The 21360-nt window shown below is 35.4% G+C and overlaps 1 long non-coding RNA gene across 1 annotated transcript; it reads right to left on the reverse strand.

Moving 5' to 3' along the window:
• Positions 1 to 8726: 8726 nt before the first annotated feature.
• Positions 8727 to 19313, reverse strand: LOC308192119. The gene is made up of 2 exons (XR_013948578.1): positions 13801 to 19313; positions 8727 to 9202 (listed from the first exon to the last, which is right to left on the reverse strand). It is a non-coding gene; the product is annotated as an uncharacterized lncRNA (long non-coding RNA).
• Positions 19314 to 21360: the final 2047 nt, after the last annotated feature.

Consider the following 21360-nt stretch of genomic DNA (forward strand, 5'->3'; position numbering starts at 1 on the left):
CCCTTCTGTTTCTCCCTGCTTAAGAGGCAACTCTGAGATGGCTTGTCTGGAGATAACCTTGTGCTATTCAGCTGAGTAGTTCTTAAGTGCCAACAGCCCACCTGCCTCTCACATAGAATTGAGAGCCTTTAAGTCATGCCTGGCGGTGGGGGATACTGCTCTGGATACACCTCTGACAAGACACTGATATGCCTGAAAATTATAGGATATAATTGAGTTATTGATTTTGAGATATTTGGTCTTTTTGTTTGTTTGTTTGTTTGTTTGTTTAATAAAAATTGACCATTATGCTGAGAAATTATTTAAGGACACTGACAAGTGATATGGATAAATGAAATAAATTTACGGCTGAGCAGACTAGAAATTCAATTTTGTCTTTTTTTTTTTTTTTGTATTAAAATATATATTTCTGTTGAAGTTTTTCTGCTATGAGTACCTAATGCTCAGACTGTCCACTGCATGTGTTCACTAAAATATTTTTTTGAATTCTTATTCATGTTTTAGCTGGAAAACAAATGGTGAAGCAACAGGCAACTTGACTAAACCAAACATCTGAATTAGTCAAAACAGATAATTAATTTGGATAGCACCACTACAGTTCCAAGCAGGTTTTTGGCCAGGACAGTAGTGCTAATATTTTTATGCTTGCCAGATATGAAAGAGGATACAGTCATTACGGGGGCAGGATAGCTTTCACTCCAGAACAAGCCAGCAGGTCTATCTGCAGGCTGGTCCAACACATGAAGTGTTGCTTCAGTAGGCTGCCCTATTGCCCTGGGATTATGATCGCTTCCTGCTGCATCCTGAGCTTTCTTTGGAGACTTCCTGTGCAATCTTAACCCAGCCTGACCCAACCTCATTTAACTTTTGAGAGTTGACTAAGGATTATGCAATTGCCCTATGTGACATACTGAACATACTTTTAAAGTATTTACATAAATCCTGATGGAAGAATGCTTGTTGTCTGTTTGGTAAAAGTGAAACTAGGTATCCCCTGTTGGAGACATTTTGTTGAATGTCTACCAACTTTCTGAAGTATTTGTAGAATGTCTCAAAACTCAGAATTTCCACTTCATCTTATTCTGACATATCATCATTTAATTTTTCTGTGCTTTAGAATGAAAATCAATCCTAAGAAATGGGAGTCATTAAAGCACAATAAGTCCCTTCCAGAATGTTGTATTATATTTTTTATTGTACAACTTACATTATTTGCTGCATTATATAGTACACGACATTAGTGACATCTCAGAAGGTAACACTGAAATAAGTAGAACAGTCTATTAACTTAGGACTTTTTTCCAGAAATATTTATGAGGTGCTACTTGATTCTGCTTAAAATATTTTTTTTTTCATAGCAGAACAGCATCTGCAAAGCAGTTTAGCTAATATTATTAGCTATTTTGTGAGTATTTGCTGAATAGATTGAATATTTGTATTGGTGCCTATCAAAACCTGATTGTAATATTCTCCAAAACATTTTTTTAAACTGATTTGTAATATAGTGTGACATGGTGATGTGTTCATATTTTTCAGTTGTCTTGAAGGCACTCAGTACACCTGATTAGTTTCTTGGGTTAAAGATGTTGCAGAATTTCAAAGAAAAAGTCTTGAATGTTTTAAAAAAAATGATGAATACCTGAATGAAGAAATACATGCAATGCAATCCCTGCTAATAAATTAGAAGAGTTTATAGAGAGAATCAATACCAGCTTTGTCTACCATGTATCTTTGGACTGCTATTGTTAAAAGAGCACTCTTAGAACATGACATAATGAAGGTAATTAGCTTTTTGTGCTATTATTTGATAAAAAAAGCACTATATTTCCCAGGTTTCAGAGTATTACTTTCTCAGGCAACAAGGAATGAACAGCAGTTCAAGGCATCCTACATCTCTGCTACAGGCTTTTATTCCTTATTAGACTAAACATTTATTTGTGAAAACATCCATACCATCTAATGTGTATGAAGCACTGCAGGATGTCTCTGTTTTTTTGTGGACAGAAATGAAAACATTTTTTGAACTAAATTCTTTACAGTTTATAGACTAGTCCTTTATCCCACTACCATTAAAACACTGAAATCTACAACCAGAACAGGAAATTTCACACACACTTCTCTGTCTAGAGTGTAGCAATCATAATGGCTTCGTTATCCTCCAATGCTATGTGCAGTGACTGGTCCTTACAGAAAATGATTGGGTTTGCTGCTTAGAATGTTCCAGTTGACTGTAACTGCTAAATACCTACATATATATCTTAAGCTTGCAGGCTTACTTTCATAGTAGATCTCCATTTGTCTACCACAGCAGGAAGTTAAACTAAGTTTCTTGTAATTGGTTCATTTCCTTAGGGCTGAATTACTACATTTTGAAGCACAGGGGGATGGCTAGCAGCCTTGACTTTTAGCTGTGAAGAAGGTGTTATGACTGAAAAATGTTACTGTAGGAACTAAGCTTCAAAGTGCAAAGGAGGAACAAGTGCCAAGTGTCCCTTTGACAGACACCTTAACCACCACATAAATAGACCTCCCACTTAACTAAACTCACAATAATAATTAGTAATATCATGAGAAGACTGTGGCCTCTTTAGCTGTGCAACTGTAGTATCTTTGCTTTCCCAATATACTATACATATATGTATATATTTACATTCTTGGAGACTTTGCATCTATGTGGGGATGGCAGATATCTCAGTTGTAATATAACCCAGCTGGAGAACACATACCTACACAAACCCACATGCAGCTTTTATAAAAAAAAATCACTACATTTTTGCTGGCTTTCCTTAGAAACACTGACAGAATATTGAGAATACATACCTTCACATTTGCTTATAACCTCCAACAGCAACTGTGCAAAATGAGCAAAACTGAACAAAAATATAGGCACTGCTACTTTTTTATGTATATACAGGTTATTTTATTTAATACGTTTTTCATTTTCTTTTATGTATTTTATTTAAGAGTTTAATCTGTATTCTAAATAAATAGCATTTCTGTAGTCTGTTTTTGTTTGTTTGCTTGTTTTGTTGTTTTTTTTTTTAGGTATTCTGTTTCATGACTTTGAGAAATTATTTCACAACAAACAAAAATTTGTTTTTTTCCCTTTAAAAAAATTTATTATGGGAAAATTCAGTTTTGTTTATAAAATTATTTTAAGTATTAGTATCTGTTAACTTTAGCTTTTTCTTTTGAGGAAACAAAAGAAGTAAAGCCTGCATTCTTTTCCATTTGAAAAGCAGTTAGAAAGTATGAGGAAAAAAAAAAAAAAGGAGAAAAATCAACTTTAACATAACTTTACTGTTAGCAATGTTTAAAAAAATGGTAAAATGCAATGAAATAGAGGAAAGCAGACCTTTTGTAATACACTATTTACTCATTTAATTTTTTTCCAGATCAAAAATTTTTATTTTCCTGATGTTTTTTCTTTACCCATTCATTTCATACCAGTGAATCTGAAAACAAAACAGCCAGAGGAGGGGAAGAGAGATTGTTTATAAGTTCTTACATTGCTCAGAAAAGATGTACTGATGTGGTTAAAACTGTACAATCCAGACTTTGTAACTGGTACACAGTTTTTTATAGGTAAAACCTTTAGGTGAATAAAAATATTTCTTAATAAGGACAGGAATATCACATAATCAGCATGGGAAATCTTCATATATTTGAAATTACTCTCAGGCTACAAGATGTATCTATTTTTATTTATTTATTATTATTGTATTTTTTTTAGACAAAAAGCTTACTTCACTTAAAAATGATTTTTCAGGATAGCTGTAACTACTCTTTTATGCAAATTAAACTTTCTGGCTGAAAAGAACATTGTCTAAATGAACACTTACATTTTGTGAGTCACCTTCACAACAGGACTAGTTCTTTTCATAACACAGAGGAAGCAGAGGCCCGATCATGGCCATGTAAAATACCCACATGAGAGAGTTGAAACCTCATCTAAATTAGACATGAGAGGTGTTTGAATTTACGCGGTTTATCTTCATACTTAATAATCATATTTCAGCTTGAATTAGATTCAGATTTTCATTTTTCATTATCCATTCTGTAATGATTTATTTTCTTATAAAAAGAAAAATAAGAAACAAACATAAAAGCAAAGCAAAGCAAAACAAAACAAAACAAAACAAAACCAACAACACACAAAGTACTTCCATGTATCAGAATTCATTCTTCCCTAGAGATTGCAACATTCTTTAGAAAAATGTGAATTTCATGTCCCTGACTTAAACTAGATCTATGCGATTCCTTAGACCAATAGGCTCTAAGTCAATGAAATTTTGCAAGTCCTTGAAAGGTGACCAAGATCAGGCTGTTAAAAGAATTGTTCTGTTAAACACATAATACCTTTTGTCATTTGTAGATCCCCCAACAAAAAATATAATACTTATATTGAAATGATTTATACTGTTTTAATTATGTCCTTAATAGCTTTCTTCTGTATTTTTTCCAGAAGGTGTTATATTTTCTGTTTCTCACTCCACCACAGTTGTACCTGCATTAATGAAGACAGCAAAAAAATGAAAGTCTTTACCAAAGTAGAAAAGTTCAGGTGTCTGTGACTGCATGATACTTTTTTAATTTCTCCATCCATAGAAAAAGCTTTTTGACACTGTTGAAAGGGAATAATTACTTGTTGAACAGCAGCAGCAACAAAACACTATGTACTACATACTTCTCAATGTACTGCTCCCAAAGGCAGGCTGATGGGAGACATACTGAACAGTGGGGAATGTTCTTTAGACAGATAGAAGAAAAGTATGGAAGAGGAATATCCCACATCTCAGATCAATAGTCATATGTGTTCTACCCCATCTCACAATAGATTCCTTTTACAGACATGTTCTGACCCACAGAAATGGAACAATATAACCAGTCACTGTGGATGATTCATGTTTACCTTACATCTCCAAACCTCTTGGCTACTCTCCATCACAGCCCATGACCTAGGATGATACAGGAAATATCATGAAGAACCGTCAACACTTACAAAAGAGTTTGTTTGCACAGCTATATGTGGCCCTGATCGTCAGCCCCTGGCTCTAGACACTTCCAGGGAAAATACCCTTCATGATGCTTGTGGGAACCAAAGGTCTTCTTTCTAACTTGGCAGAAGGTTATCTCTCATTTAAATCCCAGAATAAACTTTCCAGGCTTCCTTTCTATCACATTTCTTCTGAAGTAGGTTTCCATCAGAAGCCTCTTCTCACAAACCTTTGACAGCATAGTGTTCTGCATGGCCTGTCTTCTGCATTCTGCTGTGATTGGTCGTGACACCCTCATTGGTGAGGAAAGCCTCAATGTGGCTCAAGGAAAGATTTCTCTCTGGAGACAGAATGAGTGTCTGGTTCGGGCAGAGGGAACTGCACCCAAATCTGAGTGGTCAAGCATTGTCTCTGCAACTGGGCAAGTCACACAAGCAAGTCAGGTTGTTCAAATTCACTAAGTAGTGCCGAAGATAGTCTTAAAACAGGGTGACAACACAAAGAGATGAAGACAATGAAAGTCCCATTTCTGAACCAGTTCTACAGGTCTTGAAAATAAGAAAGATCTTGAGCACAAACTTTCAGGCAACAGTTATGGTTATGACTGCAGTCTTATCACTCCCTTTTACATCTGCTGTTGTTCTTCATCCAAATCCAGAAGATACAGACAGATTTGGTTTTACACAGATTAGGTTATAATCCTGAAAATATTTTGCTACATCGTATGTGTACTGACTGAAAACAGATGGACCAATTTGCAAAATCAAAATTCTAACCACTGCAAGATCATACTCAGGGTCTACATGGACAGCAATATATTTTTCTACTCTGGTATTTGGCATAGTAATGACTTTATTCTCATAAATCGATTACCATCGTTTTACAGCTCAGAATGTACTATTTGTGTATTCAAGGCCATTCAAGTTACTATAGTTAGGGTTGTTGGGATCTGGAAAATTTCTTATTTAATGGGATGTTATTAGACCTATTTATTCTGAAGGAAGGATATTAACATAGCTGTTTTCCAAACAGATTGACTTCCCGTTTGCATTTTGACATCACAGATATTGATAATGTTTTGTAAAGCTCCTTGAAATTTGTGCCCTATTGATAGAACAGCATACTTTTTTTCATTAAGTAAGAAAAAATGGGGATCTGTTGTTAGGGTCAGAAAAAAGCTGATGTGCATCTTTTATCTCCAAATATTTCAACTCTAATAGGAGTTCCTGCTGTATGTACTACAGCAATTAGAAGACCAGACTTTTGTCTGTTCCCTCAATACTTGTCCATTGTCTCTACTGGTGATGCAGCATTATTGCCCTAAATTTTTTATTATTTTTTTTTAAACAGGACTGCAGAAGGATGAAGTGTTCACAGCCTTCTTGTGTTCAGAAGAGATTCAAGATGTGTGCCTGATATTAATGGATTGCTCCTTCTCCCTTACCAAGAAAATAGGAACATTAGAGGTAATTACAGCATTCCTGCAGTTCCCCTTGACAGCAGGATCATGTTTTTTCCCTACTTCGTAAACACAGAATAAGAAAGTGCCTTGCAGAGTTCCCAGTCAAAAGAGACAAGACGAAATGAAAGCAGGACAAAGATTTTTTGCTTTGTCATAATTGCCATTTTATTACCAGAAGGATAACACCAATTACATAGATATAAATATACAATAATTATTATTACCACAGAAAAGAAAATATGCAGAAAAAACACTTGGAAAGGAAAATGTAGGGCCTAGAGTAAATTATATATATATATATATATATTCATTTCAACAACTTACCATTAATGCTTTATAAAAACAGACACTTGCTTAAAGTATTTCTGGAGGAAAAAAAAAAAAAAGAGAGAGAGAGAGAGAAAAAAGTAAAGAATTTGCCTTTTTATTCTTTTACATTAATAAAATCAGAGTGTAAAGCAACAATAAACTTTTAAAAAGATCTTGGCTCACAACGTCTAAAATGGTTTGTTTAAATGGGTGAAAAAGTGCTTTCATACCAGAACTCAGTTTTAGAGTGTAGTGATTTATTCCCTGATAACTGGTACTAGATACCAAAAGCCTAGCAGCAAACAGAACTCTATAAACTAGCTTTTTAGTATGTGTACTTGTTCTTGAGAAAATATTTTGTTTCTCTTTTAGAGAGAAACTTCAGTCTTCAGAAATGTTATGTCAATTATGTCTTTTCATTCTTTATGTGACAGCTTATAGAGAATGAATTAAAGCTTCCAGATCCATTTATCATGTGTTAAATTCCAACAATTCAGGGTGGTCACTGAAAAGTGGGAAGTATTAAAATATTATTTTAAAGTCTTCACTAGAGAGGTTTTTTGTTTGTTTGTTTGTTTATGATCACCTCTAGCTTACTAAACTAAACGGAAAAGAAAATGTTTTACTGAGTTCCCATTCTAACTATCAGTACCTTCCAGTGTTTTCATTACTCTCTATTCTTTTGAATTTTCTTCTCTCCCATTTATATATATCAATGTATATATTAATTCCAGAAAGGTATGCTAAATTGAAGATTCCTTTCATTTGAATATTTTTTGTATAATAAATGCTCCACTGCCAGGGATAAAATTATTTGTTACTGCATCCAATTGTAGTAGATCTTGTGTTTAGGATCTTTTCCCTTGAAGTAAGAATCTTTACCCTGTTTATTAGGAAAGTAAATCCCTAGTCTCCCACACTCCACAAGAAATTATTTCTCTACAGCCACTCAATATTCCACTGTTTTTTTTTCTGCACTTCCTAACTTTCTAGAGGACAAAGTTAACAGAAAGACCTGAGGGCCCCCTCTCTTCCACTGTATGCAGAACAGTGCATGTGTGGTATATACTCATCTGGGACTTGTGGATATGTGGCAGCCACTCAGAACTATTGCAAGGCAAGAAAAGGCAAGAAGAGGTGAGGCGAGGTGAGGCGAGACAAGGTGAGGCAAAGGAAGGAAAAGAAAGGAAAAAAGGAAGAAAAAATAAAAATAAAAAAAGAAGTCATGGTAGATGTTGTGCCAAGGTGAATGCATTTTCTTACCATTCTGGTCTGATATTACCACTACACCCTCATATTTGCACCCAGTTTTAGGAACATCATGCTATAGTCCTCTCTTGCCTTCCCTACACTTTTTTTCCTTCACCAATAATCTCTAAAACAATCGAAAGGCCTTCATTCTTGCTTTAAAGACTACTAGAACAATTTCTGCTCAAAGAAAGGTTTTTTCAAATCATGGGGATAGAAGAGATTGCAGTGGGAGACACTGATAGGATGAGATGAGCCAGCTGGCAGGTTTTTTTGTAACTAGTGCAAACACCAGTTTCAATATAATCAGGCAGGAAACTGGAGTAGCCCTTGGAAAATCAGGACATTCCCCAAAATGGTAACATCTGGTCATCATAAAGATTACATTGGTAGATTCCAGTTATATTTGAGATAGAAGCTCTGTAAAGCAAGCACTAACAGCAATTGTTTCTTTTCTTTCCTCTTTTCTTTCCTCTTTTCTTTTCTTTTTTTTCTTTTCTTTTCTTTTCTTTTCTTTTCTTTTCTTTTCTTTTCTTTTCTTTTCTTTTCTTTTCTTTTCTTTTCTTTTCTTTTCTTTTCTTTTCTTTTCTTTTCTTTTCTTTTCTTTTCTTTTCTTTTCTTTTCTTTTCTTTTCTTTTCTTTTCTTTTCTTTTCTTTTCTTTTCTTTTCTTTTCTTTTCTTTTCTTTTCTTTTCCTCTTATTTTCTCTTATTTTCTCTTATTTTCTTTTCTCTTATTTCTTTTCTTTTCTTTTTTTTTCTTTCCCTTTCCCTTTCCCTTTCCCTTTCCCTTTCCCTTTCCCTTTCCCTTTCCCTTTCCCTTTCCCTTTCCCTTTCCCTTTCCCTTTCCCTTTCCCTTTCCCTTTCCCTTCCCCTTCCCCTTCCCCTTCCCCTTCCCCTTCCCCTTCCCCTTCCCCTTCCCCTTCCCCTTCCCTTTCCCTTCCCTTTTTTTTTTTTTTTTTTCCTTATTCCTTCAGTACTTCTTGAACAGTTTAAATAGGAAACTTGATCTTCTCTGGGTACTTTGTTGTTGTCCACCTCACAGCGAATTTCCTCTGAAGCTCTAACTTGGGTTTATTTGCTGGAGTTTCATTTCCCTGTAAAACCTGCCCTACAACGTGGAGAGGAAATTAAGGTACCGGTCTTTCCACTTTTCCTCTTCATCACTTTGCCTTGTGGTAAGAAATGCTGATTAAAAAGAAAAAGTTTATTTAGCCAAAGTGAAAATCAATAGCCTCAGTCAGGTATCTGTTAAAAATAAATAAATTATACTTCTCTTTGGTTTCTATCAGCTATCTTTTCTTTGCAGGACCTGCAAGCAAGACTTAGTAACAACTCTCTCTGGCCTACCTGCTCTCTCCAGCCCTAATAACTTTCTGGTAATAAATTAAGCCTGGGATTTATTTATTTACTCCAGAAGTGCTGCTAACAAAATTGCTTTTGCAGTATAAGACAGCGCTTGTTCATAACTAAGTAGCACTTTGTGCCTGACAACGGGTTAATGGGCCAAAGCAACTCATTTTGAGAGAGTCGGCTGCTTTGGTCCAGCAACTGGTTCCAGAATCTCTCACACACCACATTCCCTTTGCACATCTGGACTTTACATGGACAAAGTTTTCTTTCATATAAACTGTTTATTGTTCTGCGAGATTGATGCCGTTAATATTGGCTTTCAGAATGACAGATTAGCATCACCAGTTAATCAGGGCTATTAGCAGATAAATATCTGTAATTTAATCACTACAGTAATTTCTTTTCCAATAATAAGATTTACAAATGCAAGTGATTAAGTAATTAGCTTACATCTCCATAGATTACAATTCCTCTGAGCTTTCCTCTCTCACTTTTTTTTTTTTTCCAAAAGATTTCAGTATTTAATTAAAGTAACTACTCCGTCCTTTACATCCTCTTTGTAGGTGCGTGAGAAGTGTTTTTTTTTTCCAAACAGAGCTCCACCTTTTGTCCCACAAGGGACCCCTGGTTCCCAGCCCCTTCCATCTCTCTCCAGAGGTTAATACCCACCCTGCTAGGCTCAGTGGCTGTAATCATTCCCAGTATTTCTCCCAGTCTAGGCAGCAAGTGGGGGGTGCAAGGGGAAAGAATAACTTACAGGAAGGGGGGTGGGGGTGGGGGTGTGATTGCCAATGTAAAAATTGTGTGCACTTGATAAAATAAGAGCCTGGCTTGCTAAAACAGTCTATCCAAACACTTCTCAAGGATCCCTTTGTTGCTCTTCCACTGACACGGCCCCAGGGTAAAAGGCAAGTTCTACTCCTTCCAAACTTATATTCTCCTATTTGCAGAGTAATTTGACAGTTACTGTTAATTTCCTAAATGCAACATGAAAGCTGTAGAAGGAAGCCTGAAAAAACGGGTGGGGAGGGGGAAGAAGGAGGGGAAATTTATAAGAGCAGCAGAGAATATGGACAAAATTGCTTCCATGTGTGGTGTATAGGCAAGGTTTGGGCAGAGATCTGGGCCTTCCCAGAGTTTGACCTCTTGAGGCTTTGCCAGTTTGCTAGAGAAAAGGCATTGCTCTTTAATGAAGGCCTAATTTTTATTGCCACTCCATCGACTTCAAAGTGCTTCAGGTTGCCAAACATAATTTCACTGGAGGTATTTTCAGGTGCAGAGCAAATACTTCATAAATAATTTCCTTGTTAGATTACAAATTCCATTTAAAAAGGGGAATGGTAAGGGTAGCTTTTCTAAGGCTTTTTAGAAGCTGACTAAAATATCTTTATTCTTTATAAGTTCTTCATTACTTTCATTCTGAAAGAAAGTAATTTAGCAGTTTTACATTTTATTTATAATTTTAAATGAAAATGCAGATGGTGAGATGACCAAGTGTGGTGGCAATGTTTTTAATATGTCCTCAATTAAAACATACATTCTGAGGCTCTGAATGCCTATTCCTTTTCCCTCTTCTCATCCTCAAATTGCTACCAAGCCCAGAGACTGCCAGCAATCCAGTGGCCTCCTAGTTGGGGTCTCAGTTAACTATGTAGATTTGTCACACTTCTACGTTTTTCATCTGTTTACTGTTCTTCTTGAGTAAAAATGTCTGTAATTAAAATCCTCTTCCATACATCCTCTTTATCACACCCACCCTGTGTAGAGAGCAGAGGGAGCTGCTGAAGCTGACAAAGTGCTGATGTCGGTCAGAGGGAGTAGGAATGATTTGAATGGTGTTTATGTTAAATGTACTTTGTGAGCAGGGGCGAGCTTGCAATCGAGGCAGAAGGGAGACTGGCAGGGAGGAAATGGCAGCCAGGAGCTGTGAGATCTGTCTGAGCTCTCCCAAAGAATTACTGCACCAGTGGTCCAAACCCCACCACTTGCCTGTCACCACAGTGTCTCTGTCACTGCCATTGGTGCGATGATGCTAAAGTTTAATGCCTCAATATTACTAAACCACCCCCACCCCACAGGACAGAAATAAAGATGCCATTTACTGCTGGGACACAGAGTAGGTCTGTTGCTTTTTGGATCTAATCTATTTTCTCTTGCTAATAACTCTGCATATTTAACTGATTACAGTTTTTCATAATTATCTGTTCTGAAGGTTTAGTTACCCTAGACCATGACAAACACGTGAACACCTTTTGTAAGGAAGGACAAAGGTACAGAATTACCAATAGGTTTACCAAAGTTAAATTAATTTTTCATTTATTTTTCTGGAGAGTGGTAGATTGAAGATGAAAGTTAGCATAAATATTGCAGAAAACACTTTCTTCTGGTGTCACCTTGAAAATCAGCTGGATTTGATTAGATTATAGACTTTTGAAACTGATATATATCAGTTTTATATATTGCAGCTGTATACTTCCAATAGTGCTTGTTAGAGACTTCTTATCTCTAAACCTGCTCTGTTCAGGCTCCAGATCCAAATCCTTATGTCTGAGCCTTTACTTGACATGGCAGCCACCTAAGAAAACTGATTCGCAAGTTATGTCAACAGTGGCCATTTTATCACTGCAAACACAGTGCAATGGTAAGGCAGCAAGTTGTTGCCTTAGACCTTACTTTTTTACTGATCAGGGATAATTCTAAGCATTTCATTGCTTCACACCTCTGAGGCGCAGAGCCCATTAACATCCTGTGCTCATTGTATAAAATAAAACAGCTATAGGGTTGCTAAGGATCTCTTTCCTGGTGGGTATTTCACAGCCTGTGTCTTACACTCAGAATGAATGTATCAAATAAGTGTACATACTTGACTGCTCTCTACAGCAGAGGCCATGAAAATAAAGCCAAGATTCATGGTTTTTAATGTTCTTTTGACATGTAACAAAGGCTTAGTGTAAGGCACTGAGAAAGTACTTATAACTCAAGAGAGAGAAGCAGCATTCCATTTTCACCAGTTATTGCTTTAGCTTAAATTATAGAGATATGTGTGATGGATCTAAGAAGATCTCTGATTCAGACAGTTGGGAAACAATGTTGTCCTTCATCCTAAAACAATTTTGATGAAAAAAAAATTAAAATAAAGTAAAAGAAAAGAAAAAACATTAAAGAAACAGCCAAGGTAATACAAAGCTTAAAAATGAAGAGATGCTCTGGAGTTAGGAGAAAGAAGAAATACATTGCTTTAGTTATTCTGAGCATAAGAAACACTACAAATATACCATCATCCGCACTACTATTACTGAGAAAAAATGGACAGCAAAAAGGTAGATGAATGCAATAAGTAGGAGAATATCTTCTTGGGATTTATCACTGACTTTCTAAGATTGTGGGTTACTTTGGGTGCATCTGCATTACCATTTCAATTTAGATCAGGAGTATGCCTTTCAACCAAAAATCTCCTGGGTTGCCCCACTTGTTATACTTTGGTTTGTATTATGGAGTGTTTCAGAGTGCACAACCATCAGATGAAACTAAACTAAGGGTGTAGTCCAAGAACACGTGGTCTGATCATTAAGAGGAATTTGTTTCACAGGGCTAACTTAGTCAATTAACAGACTTTGTCCAAATTAAAGCTCCAAACTTCATGCACCATGGACCTTAATCCCTCAGCACCAATGTCTTCACTTTACAGACCTGCTGCTTTTCATCTTTACTATCTGCTGCCTGAGTGATACTATGTAGTACTATGACACCATGCAAGGCAGGACCAAGGCTGCATAAGTTGCTTTCTTTCCATTCTTAAATTCAATTCCAAACTATCTTCATAATATGTGTATTTTTTTAGCTTTTTTTTTTTTTTCAAGCTATTTGGTTATCTGTGATTTGTCAAAGGGAGAAGAGGGACTACATTGGTAAGAATTCAGTGAGAATTATGTAATACCAGGTAGAAATTTAAACTGCACTCACAGAGTGAGGAGAAGGTGGGACTAAAGGGGTAGCTAAAGGGGAGCTCTCAGAAGACAAAGCACCATCTGCATTGCTGGCCATCCAAAGCTAGGAAGATGAATGAAGTTGCAATGGAAATTCAGTACAGAGCCAGTTTTTCTGAGAAGGTAGCTGAACATGGTATTTCCATTTCTCTTCTATTTTAAGTTTAATCTAAATTCTAATGACTAATGTTTTACACAAAACAGATACAGCAATAAAAATATTGGATTTTTTTTCTACTTGCTCTATTACACAGTACATTGCTATATTAGCCAAATGTTGCTGTGATACAGCGAGGTTCAGATCATATTATATATAATAGAGAATGTCTGCAATTTTTCTTGTTTCCCTGGTAACAACTGTAAATGTACTAACTCCCTGGACTGCTCCACCCCTCCTGCTGCTGATGTCAGGCACAGGAGAGGCACGTGTGCAACTCAACTCCATACCTGTCAAACCAGGCGGACGCTCCGTTTGATCACCCACGTTTCAGTCCACAAAGACCATTCATTTGGTGATCAGAGGGCAGTGTTAATTTAGTCAGCTATCAGGATACTGGGGGGAGAAAAATATTCACCCAGTTATGCTTTGGTTTTAATCAACAAAGAGAATGGGGAGGCTGAAAGAGCAATCATTTGGCTAGAGCAGAGGCAACATATTCTTCACTGAAAAAGACAGGATTAGAGCCATTTCTGTTAATGTTAATAATTTCCGATAATTGGGTGCTGCTCAACGCCAAAGTATTCTCAAATTCCATACTCTGTCACATGCATGCCAACAGGGTTCAGCATGAATAATATTAATACAATGAAGAGGGAAGGAATGAATGAGGATTTTCCATGTGTTAGCTGACAGGATCACTTTGAAACAAATGACCAGTCCTTATTAATGCAGCTATTATTTTGATAAACCAACAAGAATGAATGTGGTATTCATGAAAATGTGATATGCACCATCATAGGAATTCTACTGTAATTTTACAATTAATTAAGGTACCTGTAGCTATTATTGAAAAAGATTATGATCTGACCTTAACATCCATGTAGTAAGCTGTCACGTTGCTGGTTTTCACCTCAGCATTAATGAAGATAAACATTTGTATGCAAGTCTGCCTCTTATAGCCATTTTGTTTAGTGTGAGTTCATTTAGATATTTCAGCATTAGGCTCAGTAATTACAAGACAGCAAACAGCTGTAGTTAGTTTCAGTGTGCTGAGGCATATTGCTCATCATCACCCATGTAAGAACACACATTTACCAGTATAACGCAGAAGCTTACTTGGTGACTATAAAAGAGAATAGTAACTCTTCCGTCCTGCAGTGGCCATTCATTCTGCCTCTCTTTTTTATTGAAAATGTACAGTGCAGCAGATGAAAAAAATCGGTTAAACTGTTTTTAAAAGAGAAAAATGAAACTTTTTTACAAAGAGGACACATTTCCAAAAGTAGCCATTTTTATTTAAAAAAAATAAAATTAAAAAAAAAAAAGTTTTATCTACAACATCTGAAAATCCCATGCTGATTTTATTGTAATTGAAAACTATATTTTTAGTTAATTTAGCTTGTAAAAATTAAGTGCAAGCAGTTAGTAGCAGTTGCAACTAGTATCAGTAGAAATTAAATAATACTATTACTACTAATTTGCATTAATAATTGGAATTTATTCAGAAACTCCTTGGGCAGGCAAACACAGATGCCTAACTAGTAAAAATGTTGGGCCTTTTTAGCTTTTCTTGAGAAGATGGCAAACCTTGAGATAAAGAAATAAAATACAAACTATTTTTCAGTCCCCTCCATTTTGCAAAGTTTCATTGCTATTATGCAAAGTAAACAATATTTTAATCAGAAGAAGGTTGTTTGGTTATAATATTCACCTCTGATGTCAGAAACCCAAAGGGGGGAACCTCAGATATAGCCCTTCCAAGGATACACATACTTTTACTGGCAACTACAAGCTTTCCCTGCCTAGGCTCCAGGCTACGTGGATGTAAATGAATTCCAGATAGATATCATATAGCTGCAGTTAATGCTGTACTTTGTTCCAGGTGGAAAGCCCATTTAGCTGAGTTCTCAGGACATGTTAGTAAGTAAGAGAAAATGGGCATGTTAAATTAGCCATTTGATGACTATTTTGGACTTCACTCACAAGTAAACAACTTGGATTACAGTACCATGAAAAACAAAACAAAACAAAAACAAAAAAAAATCAAACAAACAAAAACCACTATCCAATCTGAAGCTAAACCTGCTTCCTCATAATATGATTTCAATCATTATTATTTGCAGTATTTCATGGGCACCATAGTTCTGTGAAGGCTTTAAAAAAAATAAATCTGAGGTGTGATCCAGCTCTAGAGTCAACACTGAAATCATAAAATCATAGAATCATAGAATTATCTGAGTTGGTAAAGACCTTAAAGATCACCAAGTCCAACCATCAACATGACCTACCAAGTTCTATCATCAAACTATGTCCCTAAACACCACATCCATTCATCTCTTAAACAGCTCTAGGGATGGGGACTCCACAATTTCCCTAGGCAGACTGTTCAAACACTTGACCACCTTCACCAGGAAGAAATTCTGCCTGATGTTGAATCTAAAACTCTCCTGGCACAATTTGAGACCACTTCCTCATGTCCTTTCATTTGTCAGCTGAAAAAAGAGATTGACACCTTCCTCACTGTAAACCCCTTTCAGGTAGTTGTGGAGAGTGATGAGGTCTTCCCTCAGCCTCTTCTCTAGACTAAACAGCCCTTGTTCCTTCACTTGCTCTTCATAAGTCTTGTTTTCTAGTCCCTTCACCAGCTTCATCACTCTTCTCTGCACACTATTGAGAAACTCAACATCATTCTTGTAGAGAGGGGCCCAAAACTGAACACAATATTTGAGATGCAGTCTCACCAGTGCCATGGACAATCACGGACATATCACAGTAGTCCTGCTGGCCACACTATTTGTGATGCAAGCATGAGTGTGAGTACATGTGAGCAAGGTGTTTAAGTTCCCATGCAGTCAATGAGATCAAACACTAACATGAGTGGGGTTCAGACAGCTATTAAGCTCATTAAACGGAAAGACTTGATTGCCCACACATGGTGGTCTAATGACATTTGAGATGCCGGTGTCCTGAGACATCCAGACAGATCTCTTGAAAATATTGTGGGACCTATGAGAGACTTTGCCTTTCTGAACTGGCAGCTGGAGGACTTTCAAAATGCTACAGTACATTTCAAATAGCATCAAACACTTGAGCGTGGTTGAATAAACTGACTTCTACTTGTCTATTTCTAGATTCTTTGACTAGCACTGAAGACTCTGTTGACTTTGTAGATCAAATCTTCATCGACTCCAGTGGGACTGTCAACACCTAACTCATATGTGGATACCTACACTGTAGAAACATAAATTTCAGTTGCTGAATTCTGTGAGATTCAGCTGCCTAGAAAGCAACAAGCAGATACACCCTAGAAGTCTTCCTCGGTTTCCTGTTGCCCAGAGATGTCCCAGAGGTCTCTCATAGGTCATGCGTCTACTTGCCAGGTATCAATGGCCTGGATACCACAGGGAATCTCAAATGGCATGGACGCCTGTGTTTAAATAACAGAACTGTTGTTCCCATTTCCTTGCAATTTGGATACAGCACTGAATAAAGAATGTAGATGTCCCAGTATGGAACCTATTATAACCTGGAAGTAATGTGCACAAAAAGACTTGACACCCATAATTTGGTTTTTGAGAAACACCAAAATGGCACAGAAATAAGCACCAGCCAGCAGCAACAATGAGTTTCACATAGACATTCATTAAGGGTAAAATAATTTTTCCAAGGCATGTAAACATTTCAAAGTAGGTCTGCACAGCTCTGGCTGTGATGAGAATTTAATGTATAATCCAATTATTTTCCTTACTAAATTCCTCTTTTTTTTTTTTCTTTTTTTTTTTTTTCCCCTCAACCAACTGGGATTCAGAAGTTTCTGTAGTATTATCCAACTTCTAATATTAAAAATTCTGTCTCATAAAAAGTGGATCTAAGAGGCATCAAAGACTTGCATTCCACTGCGATTTGGATTGTAAAAAATGTAAAAGTGCAGATCTACACACCTTAACATTCTCAATAAAACTTTCCATCTTGGGTCTTTTTATCCTTTAACTAGATATGACTGCCAATTGGGTTCAGGTTAAAAAGTAATAAACTTGCACTGGACATAAGTATTTTTATTGGTATCTTTATATAACTGAGGACAAATAGCATCTTGATTAAATTATAACTCACGTAGACACAATTTAGTAGCATTTTTTCCCAGCAGCTACATTAATAATTTAACATTTACCTTTCTTCCACCTCATCCAATCACCTACACTTCCACTAAGAGCTTGATGAAGCTGAAATTCTGACAGTCTCTTCTGCAGTACAGTTGCTTAACAAATGCTGTTTATTGATCTCATGACATGTACTGTCCTCAAGATCCAATTTATTTGAACAAATTCTCTTTTTATTGTAGCTTCTCTTACAACTCACAAGCATAATTATATATTTTATATCTTTGAAATATAACAACAGCAAAAATCTATCCATTGCTCAGGACATCTGTAAAATAAATCAAAATTTTTCACATCCAATATATATAAAAACAAAATTAATCAAATGGAAATCATCTATCTTTCATCAAAAAAGCATAAAGCTTAGACTTTTTCAGCTCTCACACATGTTCATCTTCCACCTCCCAAACCACCTACAAGACCAGAAAGGAACTTTGCAACATGCCCACATGATTAACAAATCCATTCTAGTGCACCAAACAAAGAAGGAAAGTTATTTGCTGAGACAGTTAAAACTGGGTTTTGTTTTTGTTTTTTTTTTTGGGGGGGGGGGAAAGGAAGGATTATTTAATTATTTATTTATTTGTTTGTTTGTTTGTTTATTGTGGGCTGTAGAAGTGAAACCCAGCTTGAGTATTTGCATTGTTTCTGCTTAGAACAAATCTTGCCAAAAAGTATTCTAAACAATTTAGAGACTAAAAATTATCTGCACAGACTACCACAGAACTCTTATGTTGTCTAAAATTTTGTTTTACACATACACTCCAGGAAGTTCTACTAATAGGTTTTGATGTAAACCTCAGCAGCGTCAATTAAAAATGAGTAATTATGATAATCTATGAAAGCTCAAATGGAATGAGCCTCATTTCATTCCTTGTGATCTCAAGGCATATATTTTCATTCAAGCAATACAACAGGCAAATCCACAAAATAATAGTAATAAATACATAAACAAATAAATAAATAAATAGAGGAGCGGTTTCAGGCTCTATACCTAGATAAAATGTTTGCATCTTCTTTACCAAGTTGTCTTGTTAAAAAAAAAAGGTTGCTATCCATTGTTATTACTAAAAAGTAAGGACTATTACTAAAAGTTAAGGACTGATGTCAGGTCTAACATGATCCTTTAAGCTGCAAATCTGAGTTAAAAATGATAAATACACTTCTCAATAACAAGGATTTATCTTAAAATTCTTTTCCGTAAGACCCTGAAGGTGTAACTGAAAGTCATTTTTCCAGTTATATGGTGATTTTGACTCATACTTTTCCTAAAATCCATTTCTTATTCTTTAAATAACACTCTATTTTAACACATTTAGTAGCATTATAGTAATACTTAATACTCAGATTCCAGACAAGCATATTGTAATTTTTTGCTAGATTGTAAATTTTCTAACAAAGAAGGTCTACACTTGCCTATGGCCAAAATTTCCACTTTCTTTCCATCATATGACACTTCAAGGAAATATTTCTCTCTGTTATACTACCTCACTTCTATCATTTTTCACTGAGGCAGAACTTCGCATTTTTTCTTTTAAAGAAATAAGAAAATTTGAGAACTTCTCTTAAATTCTTCATTTATATTTACTGTTGACATCACAAAAGTCTATTACTTGTATATCCTCCAAGCATCTCCTGCCTCCCCCACCAAAAAATTTAAGAATAAAATAAAATAAATAAAATAAAATAAAATAAAATAAAATAAAATAATAAAATAAAATAAAATAAAATAAAATAAAATAAAATAAAATAAAATAAAATAAAATAAAATAAAATAAAATAAAATAAAATAAAATAAAATAAAATAAAATAAAATGATCTGCTTGTTGAGAAAAAAGCATAATATCAAAATAGCATATTAGTAACTTTCTGGACTGTTCCTAAAGCCACTTCTCTTTGTTTCACCTATCAAAGAAAGTCATATTATGTAGAATAAAGTAAAAAATAAATAAGAGAATCAGAATTCGTAAGAATCTTTGAAAGCAATTAGGTCAAAATACACTTATGTATAATGGCAGATTTTGTGCTAAATACCATGAAGGTCACTATGGGACAGTAGTATTAGAGTAAAACTTTCCTAATGACATGAACAATTTTTTTTTTGTAACATCCATTTGACTTTCTAGGTAAATATGCTTCACAGAGCTATGAATCCTCACATATTTTGAATATGTATTCCCAAGAGGTTATCATTTTGACAATTAGAAAGGTACCACAAGGATGAAACTCCAGTGACTTGTTTTGTCCGGTCGTTTACTCAAAATTTACATTTAACAGCTTTGTAAAGATCAGATGAAGTTTGTCAGACTTAAAATCATTTCAGTGACCATCTTTTCTACTTCCTGTAGGTCTCAAGACATATATACAGATTTAATTTTATTTACCAATTTACCTGTATTGTTAAGAGCAAAGATGTTACTTTTTGTTTCTGTTTTATTTAACACAGCTTATCCAATACAAAATTTGTTTCTGCTCCCCTATGAGACTTTGCGAATTCCTCTTCCCTCATGAAAGAGACCACCTCACTACACTGCGGAAGGATGGAGAAGGGACATGAAAAATGTTGGAACTGTGCTGTTGTAGGGGTGAATATCTGTACACTGCGTCTAAAATTGAAGCAGATTTGTAACTTTGCATAGTGCCTCTAGTGCCTCACCAGGGAACTTGTGCCTCCTGGGTTATTTTGAATGATGGCTCAGAACGCATTAGCTTTTTTTTTGTGTGTGTGTGTCTGTCTGTGTGTGTGCGTGTGTCTGTGTGTGTGTGTGTGTCATTTTCCAGAGTCTATAACTCCTGGTAGGACAATCCTCTTTTGCCAAAAACCCTAATAAAAGATACTAACTGGTAATACTTTACACTCTTTGGTGTTAAGACTTTTTTTCTATTTCTAGATATGTTGTAAAGAAGGTTTTGTAGATTTTATATATATATATATATATAATATAACACAATATAATATAATATAACATAATATAATATAATATAATTAATATAATGTAATGTAATGTAATGTAATGTAGTATATATATTATCCCGGTCATTTCTGATACATGATTTAAAAAAAAAATCAGTTAATCATCTCCATACTATCTTCTCTCATATCAGCCCTCTGTTAAAATTCAAGAAAATATTACTTTAATCATCTCTGTTTGTCTCACCTCAAAGTAAACCACAGTCCATAAACAATGACATGCTTGGTAAAGTTAGATTCCAAGATCTTCCCTTCCAACCAGCCCAAATCTTTATTTACAAATCTGAAATTACTGTGCAAAATCTGATAGGTCAGGTTTTTGCTGTCTTAGACAGAGATATTATCTGAATGAAACAAACAAACACACTTGCAGGATAAAGACCAATACTATATAAGGGGAAGCTCAGCTTTGAATAAATATACATAGTCTTCTGCAAAGGTTTTGAGGCTGAACAAAGGTAATTGTAAAAAATCTCCATTACCAAAGATGGAAAATCCAGACAGGAGTTTAATTACCCCAGTAGGAGAATATGGTCTTTTCTCTGGAACGTAATGAAAGAAAGTTAGTCTGCCAGTACCCTGAAAGCTATCATGAAATAAAAATAAAAGCTATTGTGAAATTAAAAGTGAGCAGATCCTAAATGGAATTTTTCCTCTATCATGTGTCCTGGCTCTAGGATCCATGGGTACAAGTCTTACTGAGGCCGTCCTTTATT

This window comes from Anser brachyrhynchus (genome assembly GCF_964034855.1).
Source record: "Anser brachyrhynchus genome assembly, chromosome: 1".
NCBI classification, from domain to species: Eukaryota; Metazoa; Chordata; class Aves; order Anseriformes; family Anatidae; genus Anser; species Anser brachyrhynchus.